This window comes from Misgurnus anguillicaudatus, chromosome 13 (genome assembly GCF_027580225.2).
Source record: "Misgurnus anguillicaudatus chromosome 13, ASM2758022v2, whole genome shotgun sequence".
NCBI classification, from domain to species: domain Eukaryota; kingdom Metazoa; phylum Chordata; class Actinopteri; order Cypriniformes; family Cobitidae; genus Misgurnus; species Misgurnus anguillicaudatus.
This window is the reverse complement of record NC_073349.2, coordinates 25,181,501-25,187,500: the sequence shown is the minus strand read 5'-3', so window position 1 is coordinate 25,187,500 and position 6,000 is coordinate 25,181,501. Positions and strand designations below refer to the sequence as shown.

At 39.1% G+C, this 6,000-nt stretch overlaps 1 protein-coding gene across 4 annotated transcripts in view; it reads right to left on the bottom strand.

Moving 5' to 3' along the window:
- Positions 1-6,000, bottom strand: part of plxna1a (plexin A1a) — a 274,556-nt gene that overhangs the window by 123,359 nt on the left and 145,197 nt on the right. The gene's annotated exons all lie outside the window — the stretch shown is intronic.

The following is a 6,000-nucleotide window of genomic DNA, read 5'->3' as shown; positions in this document are numbered from 1 at the left end:
TGATTGTGTTTATGGATCGTCTCGAAAATTTCTGTTGGTGGATTCGAAATAAGGGAACAATAACATCCCTCTGTCTTTTATGAGAACGCTGTGGGCTTTCTTATACAGCTCGTCCACCCCCTCAAGCATTATAAAACCTGATAAAAATGGCGCGACTGAGACTAAAGTCGGTGACGCAGCCTTGTTAGCCGGCGCTGTTGACAAGAGAGATGGCGAGATGCCTCCGATTACGATAAACAGGAAAAAAAAGTGAATGTGAGGAAGGAAAAATTAATGAAAGACAGCTTCAAGGAAGCCAGAGTGATCCAATCACAATCTATCTCCTACGACTGCTGTCGGTTCTCAAAGAGACGGCAATATCTCAGCGACAGAGGTAGCATGAGAGAATGAAAGAGATGGAGAGAGAGGAGTAGCCGCTATTTGAAAAAAATGACCCCTGGGCCAACTCTCCCATTGACTCCTTCCTCTACCGGAGGAGGAGCACTTAAAAGAGAGGACAGAAAGAAAAGATAGATGAAGGAAAGAAGACAGAACAAATTGCTTCAAACCAATTAATTTCCACTTCTCTCTTTCTGCTCGCTCCTCTGGGTGTTTGGTGTAGATGGAGAGAGAAGGCGCTGTGAATCTCATTCACCTCGCTCTGTAGGTCCAAACCCACTCGAGCATCACCGGCACAATAAAGCACTGCAGGTGCACCAAATTAACCAGCATGCATTTCCACTGGATTTTAGAGGACGCACTTAAAAACAAAATGACTGGTAATGCGATGCATTTCTGAAACGAGAATATTTAACTGGGAATAATTTAGGCGTGGAATTCAGCCATTGAGCTTCGCTTGGATTTTGAAAATTGGGTTATAATCGCTCAAAGTTTTTAAACCCTAAATATTAAAGTGCCAATAAAATCAAAACTGACTATTCATATTTTTATGCAAAATATTGCAGTGTTTATCCATGTCATTTTTTTTTATCTTGATGCCCTCATATACTTAAAGGTGCAGTGTGTAATTTTTAAAAGGATCGCTTGACAGAAATGCAAAATAATGTACAAAACTAGGTTATTAGGGGTGTATAAGTAAGCAATAAGGTACGAGAGGCTGTGCTGTATCGTGAATAAGTAACATTGAGAAACACAAACCACGTCCACAATTTTCCTCCCACGATATTGTTTCACACGGAAATACGTCATTACATGAAAGTAAAGTTGATCGCGACTTTCGGTTCACAAGGACTTTAAACTTGGGGCAGAAATTCTGCACTGCTTGTGCAACGGACGTGAATGATACTTCGAATCACAAAGCTTGAACAAAAGAGGAGACCTTTTCTGTTTTATCAATAATAAAGTAGGGCAACAACCTAGCAACTTTACGATTAAATTATATTTAAAATTTGATAGTTAACATGACTTAAAGGCAGAGTGCACAATGTTTGAAAAACGCTTTGGAAAAGGAGACGGTCCGACTACCAAAACACACTTGTAGCCAATCAGCGTGTCTACTAACCGACCTTCTTGCCGGGGTTGCGTATGTGTGGGGCGGGCCTTTTAAAAGAAGGTTCAGATTCTATTGGGGTAGGGGCGTGATTGTTTAGGTGATTTCAAATATCAACATTGGCTTTCAAACATTGTGCACTCCGCCTTTAACAGTGAGCAATATAGTTATTCAGTAATTATTCATCTTTGTTAAAGGGCACATATCATGAAAATCTGACTTTTTCCATGTTTAAGTGCTATAATTGGGTCCCCAGTGCTTTTATCAACCTAGAAAATGTGAAAAAGATCAACCCAGTAACTGTTTTAGGAAACCATTCTCCACAAGCATGTGAAACAAAAGGTCATTGAAATTTGGCTACCCTTGTGATGTCAGAAGGGGATAATACCAGCCCTTAATCTGCACTATCCAACCACGCCACTGCCATTTAGTGCAGCAATCAGCTCATTTGCATGTTAAAGGTGCAGTGTGTAATTTTTAGCGGCATGCAGTGGTGAGGTTGCGAATTGCAAACAACGGCTCAGTACACTGCCCACCCCTCGTTTTGAAACGCATAAGCTATGGTAGCCGCCACTGGAAAAGCATGTAATTGACGGAGATGCGCCGAGTTCCACGTAAGGGGACCCTCTGTGTATGTAGATAAAAACATCTCATTCTAAGGTAATAAAAACATAACGCCTCATTATAAAAAGGTCTTTATACACCCCTGATAATATAGTTTTGTATATTATTTGGTATTTCTGTCAAGAGATCCTTCTACAAATTACTGCACTGCACCTTTAAAGAACACTCAGAACAAGCACACCTACAAAGTGACAATTTTAACATGATATAATAAATTATTGATATGATATTTTGATCTAAAACGTCACATACATACTCTGGGGACACCAAAGATTTTTTGAAATCTTAAAAAAGTCTTGTGAAATGCCCCCTTTAACGTTAATAAAATTCATGTTAGTTTATTGTGCATTACTAATGTTAACAGATACAACTTTTGACTTTATGAATCTATTAGTAACAATTAAATGTTGTAGAAGTATTGTTCATTGTTAGTTCATGTTAGCTAATGCATTAATAACAATAACTTTATTGTAAAGTATTTACACTTTTTTAAGTAAAATATATAGTTGTTTACATTTTTTATGCTTTCTCTGAGGATACTATAATTGTTTAAAATGAAAAACATTAGATAATACAATGAATCTGTACGGATCACATTTAGATGAAACCAAATCTGTCTGTCCGTCTTCCTTCCAAAGCAATAATCAAACCTAAGGGTATTACATTTTCACCCACAAGCTGACCACAGCAACATGACATCTCATCTCCATTACAATGGCACTCATCTTCCATATGAAAGAGAAAGCGAGAGAAAGAAAGAGTTTACCTCTATGTGTGACCACCGCCAGTGAAACATACACGTAAGAAAAGCACTTTCTCGCTCTCATTTGTGTAACAGTTTAATATTTCTTTCCTCTATAAAATCTTCTCTCTCTAACAAAGCCGTTTACAGCCTCGCTTAAATCAATATAGTCCGAGAGCAGAGCGAATAAACACACAGAGGAGGAAACGGCTCCATTTAAAGACCGTTACCCTCGCGTTTCTCGCCGGTAAGTTAATGTGTTGAAAGGTTATCAAACCTGCCCTCTCAACACGCAATCTACACACCGAGCGTATTGGAAGCACTCATACAAAACCCATCTATACCAATTACAGAACATCATCTCTCCAAAGACGTGGATACATTAAAATCAATTATCTCCAATCGCTGATGGATCAGAGGGCTGGTGCGGTTAAGATGTATTTGTATGTGTAAGCAAGTGCGCGTATGTGAGGTTGGTTTGGGAACCATTATGTTGAATTTATTCACAGGGGAAGTATTGTGTATTAAAGCACTAGTGTGGTTCTTAAATCTTGGTGTCAGAGTGCGACTGAAGGGCAAAGGTCGCGCTTGGTTTGTAAATTAGAGGATGACACAGGGTTAGATCCCTTATGGCTGAAGTTTTATTTATTTATTTTGCTATATATTGCGAGCTCTTACACAAACTAATATATTATAGCTATGAAAACCTTCCTATCCAGCTGGCTTTATCATGAATACCTAAATGTGATATTGCCGTCAGAAAGCGAGAAGTTTCTGTGTGCCGTCAAACCTGAACATCCATGAAGGTCTACTTTCCAGCCGTATCTCTTCTCTAAAAGCCCTCTCTTTAATTTCTCTCGGCAGAAACATCTGAAAATAACATGCTAAATTATTCAGATGTTTGCAGCGAGTCTGTCACATTTATTCTCTCTTAATCCCTGACATTAAAAGGCAGAATAAACGCCGTGGGTTGGGATTTAATCGCGGTTTAAGGCCCGTTCAGGGCGCTCTAATCGCAGGCGGCGAGGGCCGGTGCGGGGTTACGGTGATGAAGAAAATGCCCTTTAATGAGAGGAAGACAGGAAGCACTCCAATCAGCCCTCGACATGAAAGAGGCGAGAGGAAAACAAAGGAAGGAGCGAGATGGAAGGAGGAAAAGACGAGAAATTCTCCGGTCTGAGTGAAAGAGGGGTGGGGGGCGGATGGGGTTTGGACGCTTTCTTTTCCATCAGAAAAGATCAGAGAGGCCCTTCCTCAATTTTCTCTGATAAGTGGTGAATTACCAGAGGCGGCATGCATGTGTGCGTGTGCGTGTGTGTGTGTGTGTGTGTGTATGTGTGGAGAGATGGCAAGAGGGCTGACACACAGTGTCGAATATCACATGCAGGCAATCAGGAGAGGCTCTGCGCCTCTTTTCTCTTTCACACACAGAATAAAAAGCAGGATGTGGAAAGACATACCAACAGATTTCTCATCACTTATTTGGGATATTTCAGTACTGTGCAAAAGTCGTAGGCAACAGTGCCAACATTGTAATAAATTTGTTGTTTTTTCTATTGTATAGTGGCGATATATTTATAATTATTTCTTAGTGTCTTTATTAGAATAGAAAATACGGAAAATGTTTATGCCATATTAAAGAACAGAATAAAATAGTGTTATTTGGTGTGACCTTGCTTACATTTGAGCAATAGCAGGAACCTCTCTTAAACCTGAATTAAATTAAATCCTAATTATAATCTAATGAATTTAAGTATCCTTAAATAAGTTCAAAATGTGTTTAGTGCCAAAAGATACAGACGAAAAAAATACAGATGCTGTCAAAAGACGCTAAATACAGACTTTTGACAGAAGGTGGCATTTTATTCTGAAATGTTTCTATGTATGCATTTCTGTGTGTATTTTCTGTTTGCATCTTAATAAAGATGGCAAAAAATAAAATCATTTGCTGAAATAACAAAGCTGGTGGTGGCATAATGCTGCGTTCACACCAAACGCGAATAGAGCATCTGGTGCGATTGATTTCAATGTTAAGTCAATGTAAAGACGCGTTTACACACGTCTGGAGGTCTCGCTGCGCAAAGGAGGTGTTTAGCGCAGCGCACTAGACGCAAACTCATTCACGTCCAGTTCGCGCGAATGACGCAAGTTGATGAGCGAATGACGTGAATTTGCGCCTGATGCCAGAGTTGAAAAATTTGAACTTTGCCGTCAATTTGTGCCGCATTAAACAAATAGGAGCCTGCTCGCTGCTGTGGCGTCAGCCCACAGTCACTCCTCGTCTCTCCCACAAGAAGCGAATTTAGTCTCGGACGCACGTCAATTTCGCTTCAAACACTTGCTTTTTACGCATGTCTATTTCGCTCTAGACACGCGAATGCATTTAAAATGTTCAAGCGGCAAACTGGACGCGCTATTCGCATTTGGTGTGAACGCAGAATAAGACTTTTGAATAGTACTGTATATCAGAATAAATACGCGTCTAACATTTTAACTGCTTGTACACAAAATAAGCTATTTCTGTTTAAAGTAAACATTCTGGGTTAAATGAAAGTATGTTGTCGATAACCAGAGAAATTTGCATTGCTATGCAAATTATGTGACCAGTACTCAGTAAAGATCTATACAATAAAGTAGAAGTGCATTTATAAACACATACAGAAAACTTCTGTAAAATCAACCTTATACGCCTTATTCAGTCCGCCGCCATGATGATTGCAAACCGAGGCTGTGCTTTAAACCAATTTTGTATCAGGACGCTATGTATTCAGCCATCAAAACACAGAAAATACATCGTTTTACAAATTTCCACAGGACAAAGAACCTCCAAAAAGATTGTTAAAATTATAAGGAACATATGACCAAATTAAAGGAACAGTATGTAGGATTGTGGCCAAAACTGGTATTGCAATCACAAAACTTGTGGCTAAAACTGGTACTGCAATCAGACAACTAGTGGCCAATGTACAAAATGACAACATAAACATCAGTTGAGGGCTGCAACTCCACTTTTTAAATGACAATATCCTGGCCGGACCACTGTTGTGAGTGATATAAGTATTTGAAATTTTTTAATTATTATTTCTTAATGTCTAGTGACATATCAAGGCCATTTTATGATTAATTGATATAAATGTCTTACATA